The sequence below is a fragment of the Varroa destructor genome, unplaced genomic scaffold (genome assembly GCF_002443255.2).
Source record: "Varroa destructor unplaced genomic scaffold, Vdes_3.0 BEIS01000002.1, whole genome shotgun sequence".
In the NCBI taxonomy this organism is placed as follows: Eukaryota; Metazoa; Arthropoda; class Arachnida; order Mesostigmata; family Varroidae; genus Varroa; species Varroa destructor.
Genome location: NW_019211455.1, coordinates 29,196,010 through 29,215,319, shown reverse-complemented (window position 1 = coordinate 29,215,319; position 19,310 = coordinate 29,196,010). Strand labels below are relative to the sequence as shown.

The following is a 19,310-nucleotide window of genomic DNA, read 5'->3' as shown; positions in this document are numbered from 1 at the left end:
TATATATTTAATATGGAAGAAGCGAGTTTCAAAGAAAACTCGCTTTTCGTTTTTTGAACATATAGCATTGAACAGCACGAGTTTATGCTCTGACCGCGAAGAGACAGCATGGGTACGTTTTTGGCACTGGAACAAATAGCGCGTTCCAACTTCGTATACGTACAAAGAAGGAGTTCAATACGGCCAACACTTCAAATGTGTCAGCAATGCTTTGCTTGGCCATTACTCGGGCCGTGAATATGTATCTTTAAGTGGCTAAACAGCAAATAACGTGGCGCGGCATGATGCAAGCGACATCTGTAGAAGCAACAGGCAAATATTTTTCTCAACATTTTATCACTCACCCGTGTATGTATCTAATGTAGTGGTTCTTTGCAATACGTGAGCAGTTGTAACATTGCGGTTTCACCCAAGGGGTCCAAAGTCCGGTCTGCATTACTGCCGTCGATGATACGGCCGACCCAACACCGGCGCAGCCAGACCCTGAAGCCGATTTCTCGTGTCTTGCCGACTCGACTGGCTGGCATCTTGCTCAGACAGATACTACGGGGAAAGAGAATGAAAGAACACTAAGCATACTTTGAGGGGGCACACATTCAGAGGGAGTTGGTGTCTGGGGGACACTGCGCTAGCGGTAGTGGGCGAATGCATGAATATGGCAAAGTACGTGCAGGGGCGCAAGTGTTCGCTGTGCTGGCTGCGACTACTGGACCGGTCGTGGTTCAATCGCAGCGAAGCATATCGCTCACTGTATAAACCGGATCCTTCTAAGGTTCGCAGAAGTAAAATGCCCCCACTCAATGCATGCGTTGGGTGTTGGGCTCTACACATCCTCTTTACCTATCTCTACCTTTTTCCTTCGCTACGGCATCATCCCAAAAAAACTTCAACAATAGATACAGAAGGTGGTTGAGGGGGTGCACGTATTTTTCGGTTGTAACTACAGCGACCACTCCGCCACCGAGAGGCACAGGAGTTTTGCTAAACTCCACTTTCGATAACCGGTTGCCTCCCCCTTTAGCTGTCCGCTGTACAAGTACGAGAAGGACTGCCTGCTGCGCTGTATCCCGTTGCCTAAACACGATCCCAAAGCCTATAGTGGCCGGTCTGCGAGTGGACGTCCTACTTGCGAGCAGTCCCTGCTGTAATTTTAAGGGTAAACTTCAACTTAGTGATAATATCATACAATGTGCGTACGTATCAAAGAGCATTACCAGTACCTCTGTATATTAGAATGCATTACACGTGTGATATTTTCACTATTTCTTAACGTTTGGCCGTTTTTTCTCATCACCTACTTTTATGTCGGCTAATAATTATAAAAGCATTCATTGACTGTCCTACAGCAGCGTTTGGTGTGTTGCGACTATTGTAAACCGAAGAGCAGTTATTACTCACAGCAAAAAGGGCGCATACAGACATAGTTTATATATCGCCATACATCTTTTCGTTATCCTCGTTACCTCATGATGCAACTGCGCCGTGATGGCCACCCTCGCGACAGTCGCCACCAGCACGATCGCCAGAACTGTCGGTAGCAATAAATAGTCCCAATCTCTCCCATGTGAGATATTCCCATCGCCGTATAGTTGTCCTGAATGGGAAGTGCGAGAGCGTGAAACAGGGGTAAAAGTTCGGACGAATGTCCGATTGGGGACAGACAGTACACAAGCCCTTCGTAGATTTATTTCATTCGATTACCGATATCCTCGAAGTGCCCTCCCATATCCCAACTAGATCTATCTCTGGACCAGCCTCTGCAGTTCCCCATTCAATACATTTCACGACTACACCATCATAGAGCATCACAGCGTGAACTACAATGTTAATGCGACCGCGCTGGTAGATCTAACACTGCTGACAAAGAGCGTCTCCTTCCTTTTGTAGTTTTCGATTACAATTTGATATAATTGTATTCCTACGCGAGGTGGTCTTGACCGCTCTATTCCCTTTGCCATAGCACCTTCCTTTCCTAACTTAATCGAACTAAAATAAACAACGCCAAGCTCACAAGCAAGACGAGACACTACAAGCGCTAGCAGGCAGGAAGCCAGTCGGTTACGATCTCTTCCCTTTGGGTCCAGCTACAGCCTGTACATACAAACATTGGTTGCGATGGCACTATCCATCGCTCTCGCACTCTACCATGCAGCCAACCACATTGCATAGCTCGCTGCCATCTTCATGAGGCTAATGTTCAAACGAGGCCCACGGGGCCATCCACTGGACGTGGCGGCCATGACTGAAGCCGCCGCTTTTGCATGTAGTCGCTTGGGCAGGAACAACGGTCGCGCATCTCAACCATGGGACGAGCGGACGGTGCCCGGCATAGCTCGTCGTATCGCCACCCTACCGCCCCTAGACAGCTTTGCTTTTTCGCGTAAACCGCATGGTCACCTTTCCCAGGGGGGAGACAACCGAGAGCCGAGCAATTCGCTGAACAGCGTTTGTTTACCTTTTCTTGAACCCTCAGTCGTCACAGCATGTGCCTTTCGTATTGTACGAAATTCTATTTAATCAAAGAAAGGTATGAAAAAAGCGAAGCCACATGACAGGGTGGTGGCAACGCTGATTGACGAACTAAATCATTTCAACACACGTAGTACATGCAATCATTGTGTACGTCGTTGCCATCATTTGCCACTCTCCTATTGACGTTACACTGCACAACATTATACGCAGTCACGAGTGAGTCACTTTTTGACTTCTCAATAAAGTCCTCCACTCGCGTTTCTCGGAATTAATTTCCTCAACTATCAGCTAAATACATTAGTTCTTTTTGCTTTATCCGCAGCAATAGCCGAAACGAAAATCACCGGCGGTAGACAGCCGTGGAAAAGATAGGTATACATGTATTTAATAGTTAATCTTGGCTTTAAAAAATGCGTAGAACTTACCTAAAAGGTACAGCGATAGGTTGGCACATACATACATACGCCAGACAACAGTAAAGGTAAACCGGCATTTTTGGCCCCTATCTCCTCTTACAACGATGCTTTGAACCACCTCTCAGTCGATAAAATTAACTAAATAGAAAAGTAACTGAATTACTGATACCACTTTAGGCACGTGATAGCAATGAAGAAACTTCAAACAGACATTTCAATTACATCACTCATATATTTCAGGGAACAAGCGTTGAAGCTAAATGAAGTACCTAATGCTACACATAACCCATTCACCTATCGTAACCGCAATCAATTATATTAGTTGATTGTATCTTGCGATCCGTCTATACATCGAAACACTGCTGTACTGCTTGTTGTGGCACGGGCTTCTGGTGGTTTTTGTTGTCACGGCTGCATTGCCCCTCGTTTATCAGGGAGCATTTAGACTTTGTCACTCCTCATTCTTCTTACTGTTCCATTCGCGACGTTGAAGCTTTTTTCTTAACTTTTCAACCGAGTCAGTTTTCTGAGCACTTTATCGCAGCCATCGTACGAATTCGTGTGTCTGCATGTACACGGGTATATGTGCGGGGCCATTACGGTAGCTCGGGCAGCGATCGCTATACCAGCCGCGGCATGAAATCCGTGGGCGTCCGCAGCCTCACGGGCATGCGATGCTTCTGCTGGCTTTGCTGTCGTCGTCAATGCCCCCGAGCAAAGCAACTGCCAGCAGTAGCATCAGTAAAAGGAGCAGCCTGATAGTCAGCAACGCCAGCATCGCCCTGCAAGTATCACATCTGTGTGTCTGTGCATGCGTTTATCTTAGTGTTTATCCGTCGATAAAATCTACGTGAACAGGGACTGAAGGACCAGGCAGCCTGTGCCGAAAGTCGCGGTAGGGCTTAGAGACTAAAGGATATTAATTGGCTTTCGACGATGGGTAGAGAGTTCTTAGTTTCTGGGCTCGCATCTTACTCGATTACAACGACACTACTAGAAGTGCTGAGTTTAGAAAAAAAAAAAAAAGGAAGACCAAAAATTCTTCCTGCCTCTATAGGAGCATCCGAAACAGCAGCGGTATCACCGCAGGCGCAGCAGCAGGAATGCTCCGAGTGACTGGCAAGGCGTCGGTTCGAAGACCCTTGAATGTGTGCGTCTGTCTGACGACCATTGGGTTCGCAGCTGCGGCTACCATTCGTCGGTTGGCTGGCCGGCAATTTTAGCCTTGCTGCCCCTATCGCTGGCCTCTCCCTATTAAACCGACCAATATGAAACATCCTTTCGACGGCAAACACTCAATGGGTTTCTCAAAGATACAGTCGTCATCGTCTTCATTTATTTAGTCAGTCCATTCTTCAAGACTGACATGGAAACTGTTGCCATGGCAACCGTTAGGACTATACAAAAAACAAAGACGTAGTCTCTTCGTCATCGTCCTTGTCATTCCCCTAATTACTTGAGGCAGGCTGAATAAGGTTAACGTCAGTCACCGCTTGCACATGGAGGCCTATCAAAACAACAAAATGCTAAAGAGAAAGGGAAATTTTATGAATACGGCCTTAGACAACGCTCGTCGACGCGGGAATGATGATTCAATGCACTGTCAAATGTATACTCATCATTTGAATTACCATATAACGGGGCATGCATATGCATAGTGGAACAGTTTAAGACAAGCTAACCACTACCAAACTAAGGTATGCCATATGCTGTTATATTATTATTATAGAAATGTTTGTGTTGAAACCGTAATAGTAGCATCATCATATTTTATAGCGTTATATATTCGTATCCACGTATATGCTCAGTGTAAACCTGCGGCGGACTGTGCTAGCAATCAACGATAATACCAATATTCATTATCACGCTAATTTTAATGGCAGAAAAAGCTCTGCGGCAGTGGCGCTTAGCGTCACAGTAAAGAACGCGGTAAATAACATACTCTTCTGTGGTAATATAATATAGCAGGTAATACGCGGTGACACCTCAATAGGTTCTTATTTCAAGGTCGAAATGAATATCGGGCACACGGGTTTAACAGAAGCTGAAGAAGTCATCATGCCGACAACAACAGATCCAATGTAACTATACAAAGCTCATGGTAGCTGTTCTTGAAATCTCTGTTACTCCCATGTCCACTTTTGTCAGACAACTCATCCGAGTTGTTCAGACCGCTCTTCGCCGCCCTGTAATCATCTTCACAGTTCTTGCGCGATTTCCAGTTATTGACAGCCAGCCAGGCCTGTCCCTCTCGTGTCACATAAAGATCTGTTTGTCTCCGTACCTAAAAATCAGCGCACTGCCATCGGCATTGCATTTACAATCTATATTTGTACGTCGTAGGAAATTAGGTGAACACCGAAGCGAACTGACTGTGCTCTTTCAAGCTGATGACATCGTAAGGCAAAAATAGGACAAAATATGACTAATTCGATTATTTTCCTTTTTTCTATGGTACGTAATCGTCATGATACCATCGCTACTTGGACCGTCTTGGAGAGCGTCTGCATTATTGCTGATGTGGTCGAAGCCGCCAATGACAAGGAACGAACGCCTTTTTCCACAGCTATTTCTCTGTCGTTCGGTCTCTTAAGCAGCTTCCAACTGGAGTAACACCGAGATGATGATCATCGTCTTTGGACAGCGTATCGGTGGTGCTACGGTTACTGTTCTGCTATTGTGTCAGTACGACGGTATTGATACTGCCAAGTAATAATGCCTTTATATATGGCGCAGTTATCCAGGCAACAGCCACTAAAGCTCTTTTTATTGACGCCTGGACTGCGGTAGCCCGGGAAACCGGGTTGCCTTCTAGTCGTAAAGTTACTACTGAGTGTTTACATGCACAGGCTCACGCACCAATTATATGTATGACTATATGATATATATATATATACCTGATGATGATGATTATATCGACCGTCACAATAATTGTGATGATTGTTACCAAGGCGGTGACGTTCGATTTAAGGGCACAACAGATGGCGGCAACCAGCGAACAAATAATAAGCAAACGCGTAGAAAAAGAGAAAGAGCATATGGGATCGACTGAGCACCGCCATCGAGGAGGCAGTGGTGGCCTGACGACAGCATTTCTATTCAGTCTAGGGCAGTTAGGGCAGGCGGGAGGGAGCTCGAAGATTGGCAAATATTGAGCCATAATCGTGGAGGAATTTAGCTAAGGTTACGAACAAGCAACGATGAGCTGCCCAGGAACGTGGAATGAAAAGAGTGGCGATGGTAGAAAAGATGACGCATAAAACGACCAAGCAATATGCAGCTATAGGCAGGACCTGTCAGTTAACTTCTGTCGAGGCAGCTGAAGTTTTAACATCCTTAACATGTTTGTCTCATTATGGCGTTTGTTACTTATCCTGCTCCTTCTCGGTCGAGAAGGAGAACGAAATAGGCTGTATAGAATAGCAAGGAGCGAAGTACGGTGTGGGGCACGAGGACGGGTAGTCAGCGGTTGCCACAGTAGATGTATAAGAAGCATTGTCGTTGTCGGCGGTGGGGCATATTTTCAACCGCTTTTGAGCCTACCTCGTGCTGTTGAATTTTAAGTATGTAACTAGCATGGCCGCGGCCGTTAATGTCCTAGGTTTTTCCAACGGATAAGTCTACCCAGAAGCCGCTGCTGCCGCACTCTGACACAGTATTGCAATATATACCGAATACGTAAGTAGCTAGCCGTTATTATAGACCGTGACGTCCATGACCTCAGTAGACTAAGGTTCATTTACATCTTCGTCTCTTTTATTATTGCACTATATTGTTGCGGTCTCTATACCATTCATTTTTGTGGTGTGAGGTCCATAACCAGCTGCTAACAACCCCAAATCCACTTTAAAAATTCTACTACCGCAGCTTCCAGCAGCGGAACCAGCCCGCAACACGGGCAGACAGAAATCCAATTGACACGGTTAAACACCGATGCTCGTTGTTGAAGCCACAGTGGTAGGAAATGTCATCGCCATTTGGTAGCGGCGCTCATTGTGGTTGGGCTGTCAGCTTGGTCTTCTGCTCCGCCTAATCATCTCGTCCGATCCTCGGTCTTCTCTCTGTTGTTCTTTCTTCTTGCACTCTTTTTGTCGTTCTGCATTTGCAGTTCTACTGCTGCTATTATTACGACTGCTGCCGTCCTTAAATGGGCCGAGTTGAAACTTCATTTGGTCACAGATTGGGTTTTGGCTGGTTGGCCGGACTGGCTGTTATTTTGGATTATCGATAGCGATAAGGCAAATTGACGTTAGGAGATAAAGAGAAAAGGAAGGGAGAAACGAAGATGAAATGAAATGCGGATTGAAACCAATAGGCGACAGGTTTATTAAATAATAACAATTCAATGAGGCTATGTGAAGTGTGCCTATTGTAACTATGCCGTGGATAAAAGCACATGATCGCCACTGAATTGATGATATTTTGAATCTACGTGGTCTTCAAGCGAGAGGTGGTTCACGAAAATCCAGTAAATAAGACGCAACAGCGTTAGCGAAAGGGAGCTCTCTTACAAATCGCATTTTATTGAGTTTGCGTTAGACATGTGAAAGATCACGTCATCACTACAGCCTGTCTGTACGATACAGCGGCCAATGTCCCTTTGTCGGGAACCTGTGTCCATTTTTTGCCTAACACAAAAAAATAATAACAAATAAAATAGCACAAAAAAACTACAAATGCACGTTACTCGTTTGCCGTGGCAAGCGTTAAAAAAAAAAAAAAAAAATGTTACATAAATAACATTTTTATAGAGATAGACTTTATAGATCGAAACGTATGCACGTGATTCAAACAAGACGTGTAACTGTTCGTGTCGTACACCTATCCGACCGATGCACGCGAAAACCGAATTTTAACGAAGGACAAGACAGGAAAATCACGTAGAGCTCAGACAGCAAATCTATCAAATAGAGAACAGCCGAATGATTTTCATGAGGAAATGATACGTCAATGAAGTTTCGGCATCCTATAAAGCGACCAGGACTTCCGCAGGCAACTTTCGTGGTGAACAACTTAACTAATTCGTGAAGAATCAGGCGGCCGTATCTCATCCTAAAGTACTGCTGCCACTGGGAAATAGTACTTGACCATCTTTAGTTTAATAACTCGCTTACCTGTAAACGCGAACGAAAAAAGACATTTTAAATGCTGCCAGCAAATACGACTGACGATCAGATAGCTTCCTTAGTTATCATTTAAGCTGTTTTCAGGATCGTTAGTCAGTATCGTTTAGCTCAAGAAGAAGTGTTAGCTAAAGGCTGAACCAGAAGCACATACACAGGGTATATAAAAGCTTCACGCTGTTGCGTGTGAAGTACTGCGGTCCCTAATTTCAAGAACCATTTACATAAGACAGTGTTTGACACCTTCGAATAGTTCGAAATAAACCGAAGACCTTTTAATTCATCCGACTAATCAGTCACTTAGTTTCTTCACTGTGATTTCCTTGTTTAGTTACTAAAAATAATAATAAATGGACAATATCTCATTATGAGATACTCGGTACCACACCTAATCCAGATTTAATCAATCATCGCCGTTCGTAGATCGTTATATACTGTTCAATGTCCCTGATAGCAGCAATGCCCTCGAGTTATTTGGGCAGAACATTGCCATTCTGCTACTGTTATACCATTGTCGACATCGAAATCGCACCGCTGTCTCGAACGCAGATTGTTGCAGATAGATGATAACTTTGTCCTACAATTATGCACTAACGATAATAGCCCCTGCCCAGATACCGCTGCTTCGTATTCGACTTAGTTCCGTGCCCCGTGCCAAGTTGAGCTGAACTAAGCAACGTCATATTGTATAATCAATCACACCTTTTCATCGCTACTTCACTCTCATAATGACACAATGATGCCTACCATTCTATGCTGCTAAAGATCTACCTGCCATTACCAACACATAATGCATACAACGTTCAGAACACCTTGTGGCGCTGCAAACGTCGTTGATGTTTGTCACTCTGTTGGCTACCACGATTACGATGCGGATCCCTGTTCCGGCCCGGCCATTGACAGCTGCCTTGTGGTGGCAAGACCTTGTACGACTGGCTACTCGCAGCTTCAGCGGGCGTTCATCCAACTGTTGGCTAACTTCCAATTTTCCCCATATATTACTCGGCAGTAGCGACCCGGCACCGAGCGGCAGGTGTGCAAGAAGCGCGACGCTGGCAATAGAGGGCTTCCTGATGCTGGCGTTCTGTCCGATGGGTTCAGCAACGGTAAAATGCTAAACAGCAAAAGCAGGACCGGAAGCAAATGTACCTACCACTGCGGATGGCAATTGCATTATACCAGTTCAGAAATAGTTCCCTGACACGCTAGCTTCTGCTTTGTACCGCAGACACGCGGCTGGAGCCGGTTGCAAAAACTCAAATGGAACTATCTGTGTATATACGTATGGACGGAAAGTGTTTATACAGACGTAGAGAAAAAAAATACCATCACATAGCAGCGCCACGTACATGGTTAAAACTCTGTTATGCTGGCCAATAAAGCAATACTGCTATCTTTGCTACAGCCTACGGTTGTTGGCACCGCTAGCGCTCGAGCCAAATCGAGTGTTCGCGTTCGTTGCTGACGCGGTTACCAGAAGACAGACACGACGAAAAAGCGGCAGCTTTGAAAACAGTTGCGATAGATGCGGTCATTGCCACGGTGATGAAATAAATGAAGCCCAGTTCCAGCTTAGGATGTCGTTTGGAGTGAAATTGCAAAGAGACAAAATGGCGTCGGAAAGGGACCGGCTGACGGACTGATACCAAGTCCGATATGCACGTAAGTAGTTGTACGTATGTATGCTTGCCTGTGATGCGAATTCGTTACTGCTTGCCTGATATCACCGGAGTAACTTAATTTGGCTACAACAATTATTCTACTTCGCACTGATTGTCAGATATAAAGATGAGCGGGAAGAGCTTCTTGATGGCCAGAAGGTAGTAATGGCAGCGGGATAATATCTGTCTGGAATGACATTTCAACTTTTACGACACAAGCCGGACGAAGTATCAAAGCCCAAAAGATGCCCAGGGAACGAAATTCTACAGTTCGTAGCAGCTGGGCTCTCGACAGAGGCTAGCAACTGCTTGCAAATCTGCTGCCTGCTTCAAGCAACTAGACAGACATCAGACGATAACGGGCGACAGTGGCAAGACTATCTCAACCTTTATTTTACCATTTCACATGAACCTGTGTGAAATTCATTCGGCAAACGGTGTATACTGAAAGTCACCAGATGACTTGTTTCGTAGCCTATAAATATTTGTCATCTGGCGCAGGGTTATTGTGGCAAATCCCTAGCATATATAACCAGCAGGCAAAACAGTTCGACTGCACAGAGGTCAAGCTTTTCTCTTGGTTGTCGTTGGTTCCCGTGATACTCTCACATTTCTGGCCGCTAGTATGGCCTGGCTAGAGCCTAACTGATTCGGGCCTCTTCTAGTTAATTTGCAAACACAATAATGCGACCTGTGTATGTCTGTGCAGCGCCATTATTAATGGTGTCCGGCAAAAACGCCCTCATTTATTGCACTCTCATGCCATCGTGCAGAACAGGAACGACGAGTATAATATGGTTGCCGATACTATTACTGCCCCTGTCGTCTGCATCTTCGCCGTTGCTACGGTTGACTTTGCTCCTACAGCTGTTTCGTTCTATTGCCATTTCGGGCGACCGGGCAGTCAAACAGGCGCTGATAAGTAGCTATGCCGACATCTGTAGCTGTGGCAGCACTTCGGTTCGGTTCGGTTCGGGGCTGAAACTAGTGCTTCAAAGCTGCACCGGGCTAGCACATTGTACTGGCCCCTATCTACAAGCACTGAATGGATAAACGCGTCTTCGCACTTATGTCCCGCCTGTCTGCGTCTGAATGTCTAGATGTGCCTGCCTATTCAGCTATATGCCTATGTTAGTTGTCCGCATCGCAGCCATGAGTAAGCTAGAGTCGTCGGGGTCACCCAGATTGAGGCGGAAGAAAAACTTCAGCATCGCAACTTCGTTTACCCTATCAACAGAAAACGATCTCTCATTGCAGCTTTTTGTCAAGAGGGGAAGGAGAAGGAGTGACGCAGCCGGCTGCCTCCTCTAGGAGGCTAGGGGAGTAAAGCGGGTCGAGTAAGGCAACACCGTCTCAGGCCGTATTGTCATCTATAGCAGTCTTTTGACCACAAATCAACAGGGTATGCGCTCCGTTTTGTTGTTTGGTGACAACAGAGCTAACTGTGTTACACCACTGCAACCCACTTCTAACCTGCGCTTTTGCTTTTGTAAATTGTTCTACTTGAGTTTGCTGTATGCTGTCTGTAGCTTCTTACCAGCCAACTTCCATAACCATTCTGCTGCCATTTTTCTCGCCAACCCTTCTAGGTTTCCGCTATTTCCACTCGCAGACGTTTCATCTCTTCGTGCATCCATTAGTTTTCAGTGACAATAGCAGCGTCAGTCGACATAGGACACCTTTATCAACATTTAGCCTTTACTGAAACTACATGTTTAGCTATCCTTATCTGTGATGAGCAGCTGCTGCTACCGTGGATAATCGATCCCCAGCTTCACTTTGAAGAGAAGACAACAATCACAGCATAACATTAACGTGCTGACGCTCACTTAAACATGGTAGACGGTGCTGGGAGAAGTGGTAGTGGTGCCGGATTACAATATAACGCTTGTCGCCTCGAGAATTAGTCACATCCACAAACGATCCAAGCTAACATTCGTGTCCAGCGTCAGCTGCTGAGTCTAAACGTTATGTCCGTTCCAGCCATGGTAGTCTGGCTGGGCCATTCACGACGACGACGTGATGGGACGGACGCAAGCGAACGTGGTCTTACGCAGGTATCTTACGATAAAGATAATAAACAAGCGATGAAAGAACGAACAGTGTCGTTCGGCAACAAATGACTCTGCTAGAAGTTCTTCTTTTACCCTCTAGCTAGAAGTACCACTAGAAACACTAGCGCTGATACGTGCTACTGATGCACGCAACTTTTATTATTCCGTAGGCGTTGCGGCTGCTCATCAAAAGAGTAGCCTTTTTGTTCTGAGCTTCGCCGCTCGTGAGGCACGAATAGGACCAATTCGAATTCGCTGGTCAAGCAGATCGTGGTTTGGCGATTCAAGCAGCTTCCAAAGCGTTGAAGAAGACCACAACTGACGCTGCACATGTGTTGAAGTCAATGCCTAGCAAAGGATCAATTTCTTCAACCATCAATCATTAGTGTTCGAGTCAAGCATTTTATTAACTACTTGCATTAGATAACATCTCTATGTGTTATTAAAAAGGGCCTGCTTATTTGTCATGAATAAGTTTTCAAGTAATTGAGCCAACTTACTGTTAAGGGTCAGCGTAACAGTGCAAATACAAACGTCAGATTATAAATGCAACCCAAGTAGTGTGAGCACTTGGTTTGTGCTTATATGTACTGGTTCTATGTACCATAGTTACACGGAAAATACGTACTGCCTTTCGTGAGCTCGCAGCTGCTAATCGAGTACCTACTATTGCATACGAATCGCACTCGCTGACATTTACAAACCCCACGAACCCGCACAAGTAGAAGTGCTTGTTGTCGCCGAACGAGACACAGTCAAGCCGGTGGTAGGCCGCAAAGACAAGAGAACTCCGATTGGCACCCTTGTGATGGCGCAAGTGCAGCCGGGTAGCTAGGACTTGTACTTCGCCGCCTTGTGCCTGGCTTTGCTTCAGCCGTCGTTTACTCTCAAAGGGCACCGGACGCCGCACAGGTCGAATGGGAGTGCATACAGAACGAAGGAGATAGATTGCGAGGCAGAAGGGCCACGCAGGCAGGCAGGCAGGCAGGCAGGCTGGCAGCTTCGAGCCAGTTAGCAAAGTCTAGTGAAGTTGAGCTGGAGATGCCAATGAGCGGCCAATAAAGCAGGCGGGATGTTCCCAGGGGCATCGCGAACCTCATGCCAACCTGCAGCAACCCGGCACATCCACAGCCCAAGCCCTCAGCTCATGAACAACTCGTGCAGGCAAATAAGACGGGTCTGCGGTACACTCGCAGTACAGTGCGGTAGTCATGCAGACGGCAATACTAGTAGTTGTGCGTGTTTCATCTAGAGGGAGCACAGCGACAATAGCATGCTGATTGGTTCGAGCTAGCCGCTAGCCGGTCCTTTCAGACAGAGCAGGCAAAGAGATAGGGGGTCCAGCACTCCCCAGTTACACACGTATGCATTGACTGTATATACCGTACCGTGTTTGCCACTCGACCAAGTAACTATGCCTTTATGCGTTCCGTGTGGGTGTATGTGTATGTGTACATATGCGTATAGCATAGGTAGTCTGCTTGACGTTACCCTATTACACAAGCGTTGCTCCGTTCCGTTTCCAACTAGCACTTGCTGGCCAACCTTCCCACTCTTCCTCTAACTTCCCATTAGTCGCAGCGATACTTGTACGCAGTGCACGCACTTACTAGATCCTTCAATCATACACACTACACATAGCCCATGCCAATCATGCTCTAAGAGTGCTTCTGCACTGAGAGTGAGCAGCCGTCCGATTCGCTCACTCTCAATGAAGAACTCATCGAAAGAAAACAAAGAAGGATAGGGAAGCAGGCGTGCGGTCCTGCACGTTCTCATTGTAGTCGACGTTGCTTCTGGTGTCACTGTGGCTGTCGCCGTTGCCGCTTTTATGTTTTGTCAAGGCACTGTCATTTTGTGGCTTAGACTGCAAGCGGGTTCCTTCGTGATTGCGTCGTTGTTTTAACGTCTCGTCGTTGTTGCTACAGTAGCAATGACAATACACTCTTGTCGCACCTTTACGTTCCCGGAGACAATCTAGCACGACTACACAATAGTGTTAGTTCGTCCCTCAGCAACAATGCGATACAAGCGACATAGGGACCACAGACGACAACCGGCATTCGCCTCCACGCAGCGACATCCGAAATACAGGACATAGTGGGTCCGCATTTCTTGCGCGAAAGGCATAAACATAGCACAATGATTAACGGTGCTTCTGTTAAAGAAGGAAATGCAACAGCGAATTTAGCAGACAGTAACTGCGACTACTGCTACAACAATGCGACCATAATACGAGAAGCACGCCAGTGGGGCAGCTTTACCCGCTGTTTGTTACGGGTTATACCAAGTTGCGGAGAGTATGGGATGGTCCCGCTATGTGTGCAAGTGTACGAGATGAGAGAGAGAGAGAGAGAGAGAGAGAGAGAGGCTGCACGCGGGCTCCGAGCAACGGCACGAAAGTGCAGCAATAGACGACTGTTGGTCTGTCTGTTTGTCTGTCTACCGCCTAGCCAAACAGGCAGTCCGCTTGCGGCAGCTGGCCTAGCGTGGCTATGTGATTTCTCTCATTTGCATTAATTCGCTCTCTATTAACTTCAGTGCATTGCGCCAGATTGTCATACCCTTGACAAACCGGAAGTGTTTCGTTCCCCTGTCGTCGTTGCCCTTCTGTACGCTGCACCCCTTCCGTCGGCACTCTTCTTCTCTTTAACTCTAATACATTGCCCCATGGCCAACCGGCAACCGGGTCCCCATCCTTCTCTGGGCTTTTCGTGAACTTCCTTCTTCAAAGAGATGTAGCGGAGCCCAATCTATGTCATTACGCGAGACAGAAGCAGCTGCAGCTTGAACATCATAGCTATAAAAGCTTTAGCTGGCTCGAAAGCGGAACTCACAATAACTTCCTATTGACGAACACAAGATACATACACCTCGCTCCGACACAGTCGTTGTCTGATCCAACCGAAAGTTTCTGTTGTCGAAGGAGAGTTCAACCCTGTGGGTGCTCTCTGTCACCGCAGTCAAGGAGACCTGTAGAGGGCAGCTTTCCTGGCCCTCGGCGCTCAAGATATAGGGCAAAGAAAAGCGCTTTCTGCCTTAGATCTTTTCTTGGCGCCGATTCCCTGCTTGCTCTAGCACTTGGTCCTTGTGGGGCAGAGGCAAAAGCAAAGTGGGTGCGCAAATGAGGAAGATAGCTTTGGACTAAATCGTTCATCGGTTCGTTCTCAGCAATATAAGTGCGGGCCGAGTCCGTAATAGCTTACAACCGCTAGAGGGACATTTGCGGTGGTAACAATAGCATCACTATAACGATTGTAATCTACCGAGTTTGTCGCAACTGGCTGTTCTCTACCAAACAAACTACATTAAGATCTATCCCGGATGCTGCCGGTGCCATAGGTGACTAAAGCCGGCGTGCGGGCGACCGTCAAGCGACAACAAGGCCTGTTAACCTAGCTGACACAGTACGACGATTGCCCTATCTCCTAGGAACACCAGTTAGTCGGTCAATACAGACAACCGCACACAGACAAAGACATGTGGCCACTCAAAAGATGTGCGCCTATCGACGGAGTAGTCCATAGCCTTCCTCTATCGCCGTCCTGCTGCACTCCCGGCAAACGAAAGTAAAAATGTTCTTCACTCATCGATCACTGGCACCCGCTGTCGCCGACATCCTCACCAGTAAAGCGAAGTCTCGAGCCTTCTGTGGCAGGCCCTATAGACCCGGATCAGTCCCATTCCCTCATTTAGACCCCACAGGTCTTTGCCAACTGCTGTATGCGCTGCTATTATGCACACTAGTGCGTGAAGAACGAAGCGGCAACGCGTGTCCACCGTCCGTACGTGGATTTTTCTTTCCTACATCTCCTTCAATATTTTCCCGTATGTTCTGACGGCATTGTTGCGCTGAAGTGTATGCGTCTGTATGTCATCTCTCTACATCAGTCCACACCACTATCGTTATGCCTTCGACACCACTATCACTATCCGTACGCGTCTCCTCACTAACTTTTCCCCTTGAACGAAACCCATTCCTGCTTTCTTTCTGGTGAAACCCAGCAAATGTTGCCCTTCTTGCAATTTGCTTGTCGCTGCCTCCCTCTGCGAATCGTTCCCAGCCCTTGCAATATGCGAGTCTCTTCCGTACCGTTCGCATGGCAGAGCGTAACGAAAACGAAAAACGTAAAGGGAACATGAAACAAGCAAGTATGATTTGGCTTCTTTTAGCAGTTACACTGCTTCGATTTACTGGCTCTGACACACACACACACACACATACATATTGAAGTCGCGTCCAGTATTCCTTAGGGACGTAACACATAAGGTGCAGCTGCCAACATAACATGTCTTCGTAGTCTCCTGACGCCCGTAACGTAGATAGACTAAACAACGGATGTAGAGACACCGTGATGGGAAAAAGGCAACGAACTCCCTAGGAACCTAAATTAATTTCTAATTAACACACATCCATTTGTGGTCCGCACGGGAGTTCTTTGACTGTAGATGAGTATAGGTTACCGAACGGCATCTTACATTGAAGATGCCACGAAGAATTATCAGTGCGTAACCTCGTTGTTCGCTGGCCGACTGAAGGTAGCTCGTCGTAGGTTTGCACAACGTTGTCCTTTGGCAGGTAGCTAGGATTGGAGGTGCTATAGGAAATTGGTCTGCCCAATTCGGCGTGTCGTGATTCGAAGCTAGGCGATTTAATTTAGCCCTCTTCCAGCCACTGCCTCGCACCCGCCATCTATGCAATAGTAAACGCCTTATTCCAGTCGAATTTTGGACCATTGGCTTCTCCTACTCGAACGGGGAAGCCCAATACCAATTAACATTACATCGATGGCCTATGCTTACCACGTCCGCTTTTTTCATAATGTCGAGGAGGGCGCACTGCTGACTTCAAGCCTCAACTGGACAATTCTATTAAAACCTATTATTTTAGGCTAATGCCTTTATACGTTCGCGGACGCCTTTGAACACTCTATCGATAAATATATCGCAGGACCACAATTTGTTTCCTGAACGGTATTCTTCATTCGTAAAATAGGTTGTGACATACCGAAGCATGTTATGAACTAGATGTACCCCGCCATTGACTGCTAGCAGCCATCCGATTGATGAATTCATAAGCCCTCGTACGATGTAGACTCGATTTGTTACTGTAGATAGTGCTTTCTGCTAGTAATGGTCACACTTCTCTCTAGTTAGGTGACGTCTGCGCCGTTGACGCAAGAGACGATAGAGGTTTGCTAATGAAGGGCGGTCAACGCTGTTCCCGTATGATTTCTGAGCGGTTTGTCTGGATATTCGCCGCAAGCAGGGCACATCGGCCCACCACTGAAGACCCTTATCCGCTTTTCGACACTCTCCATCTTACACTATAATTACCGTGAATGTAGAATATTATTACAACGTCAATTTAGTTTACTTGACAAAAGCAGACAATTCAATTGATCGTTACAAATATTACCTACCAAATCTCGCCTGCGACGTCGCAGCGCTGTTGGGGAATCAACCAGGTAGCGCTACGATGTTGAAACAAGCGTATCTGTTGTGCCCTTAATGGTCAATGATCAGTAGCCGCTGTAGAACAGGCCATTGATCAGATCGACGAATCTTTCCGCTGTGGACCAACAGTTCCTTACGATCACATGACTTACTAGATCGAAACTGGATTTTGTTTTTGTTTGATCAATCATTTTACTGCAACTTTAAGCTTAAACCTTGTAGACATCACGCGGCAGTGGCACGACGGGTTCTGTTCGCTTTACGTTGCCATTTCTTCAAGCTGACAGGTGTCGCATGGCTAAGAGCCAGCACACCGACCAAAATCGACGTCAATAGATGGCGAAAACTTTGTCGGAGTTGCGGCTTCCGCTGGGGCGAGATAGCAACTATGTTATTCGTCCACTGGGAGACGTTTACATTTTCGCAGGCTGTCAATAAGCTCAGCTTCAACGCTCTGTTCTGTCACTCCGGCCGCCATCCGCCTCAGTGCTGTAGTTCGATGTGAATTAAGCCCCGCGGTGGCTTTTTTATTAACCCAGCAGGAAATGTACACATCTGATACACTTTCCCAACGGACAAGCAGCTGCTTGTGTTGTAGTCGTCGGTCCGTTTCGAGTGAACACTCTGACAGGACATCTTACGATTAATTATACCAGGATATCTGGCATAGTGTTACATCGCGTAGAATAGATTGTTGACAAGGTAATAAACATGGAAGCTGATTCGAGCAGCGCCATAACGCGGCAAACAAACAAAATAGCCCCTCCGTCCTATGCGAATAGGTAGCCCACGTACTGAGTGAATTAGCGTAGAACGTCCAACTAGCCAGCCGACGGGTACATGACAATATGTACAGACATGCACCAACGTAATGATACAGCGCTGCGGCAAAACTGTTGACAAGGGTGACGCCGGAACGTCGAGGAAGGATGCGGGGACGGCAGCAACAGGCGTACTCGAACGTTCGTTAGGCATACGAAAAAATTGAACGTTAGAAATAATCGCCGTAAGCGGCAGTAAAAGACGGAACAAGCACAATCCCAATGACAGGGGTAGAGACAGTCGGCCCGTTGTTGTGAGTAGCCGCAAATCCTCATGCGCGGCACAGAACTTGAGGCACCTATTTAGATTTCGGAACAAGGAGAGTATTATGAATTGGTTTAAATGTATTAGCAAGTGTGTCTATTAGCCGTAAAGCGTTAAAAGGCGAGCGTTTTTTTTTTGTAATCGACTCGGGAAAATTCACTCGATCATGATTCAGCGTTTCCCCGAATAATAATCATAGTATCATTGTCGTTCTATATGTGGCACTTTTGAAATTAGTGACGGAAACTTTGTTCCATCGAGTCTACGGAAAACAAACCGGTCGGATCACTTGACGCATTAGTTACGGCTATGTCAGCGCAGCAGGTACTAGGCCTACATATATCGAACAGTTTAAAATGTAACCCGCTATTAACTTGTTTTGAATCGCCATTTTTGAAGCCTTGTTCAGGGTCGATGTTGATGGCGCTCCCTAGCGGCTAATTCTCTTCGTAAGGTAGAAGTGGCAGTCGTGTGGCGTGGTCTGGCAAATCGAAGTTTAAAGTACCGCGTCTTGATCACCCCGACTGAGATCCATTTGATGCCGCCGAACGCGTTGGCACTCTTTCTCCTGGTCTTTCATTGCCAGTCGGTCAATCCCATTGGCCGACCGGCCTCTATGCGCTACTGAAAGGACAGAAGCTGAAGCTTCTGCCTCCTAAGAAGAGGCGAGTGGCGGAGTCGCTGCGCTCGGCCTTTTGCTTCTTCAATCACTCAGCTTCAATGAACATTTCTCAGAAGCAGCCAGCATAAACCGGCAACGGAGCGACAACACTACTTCGATGCCCCTCGCCAATAGAAAAACAAGGCACGCAGGAGGGCAGGTACCCGTCATCTTGAACCCATGTTTTCTGATGCTGCTTTTGCTGTAGCATTGAACGCAACAACAACTGCTACAGCGGTTTCTGCTATTGCTGCTGCTAGGACAAGCAAGAAATTTCGAGAGGAGAAAAGTAACCAGTTGGGTTGTCTGCTGGGTCCGGTTCAAACATCGTCGACTAACGCACCGACTTAACAAGCGAACGACTGGTATACCGAACAGAC

At 46.7% G+C, this 19,310-nt stretch overlaps 1 protein-coding gene and 1 long non-coding RNA gene across 12 annotated transcripts in view; one reads left to right on the top strand and one right to left on the bottom strand.

The window, feature by feature from the left end:
• LOC111245819 (adhesion G protein-coupled receptor L1-like) overlaps positions 1 to 19,310 on the bottom strand; it is a 327,353-nt gene that overhangs the window by 121,244 nt on the left and 186,799 nt on the right. The window lies entirely within an intron of this gene.
• On the top strand, positions 1,940 to 8,303 carry LOC147757637 (uncharacterized). Its single transcript, XR_015321702.1, has 2 exons — positions 1,940 to 4,969; positions 5,388 to 8,303. It is a non-coding gene; the product is annotated as an uncharacterized LOC147757637 (long non-coding RNA).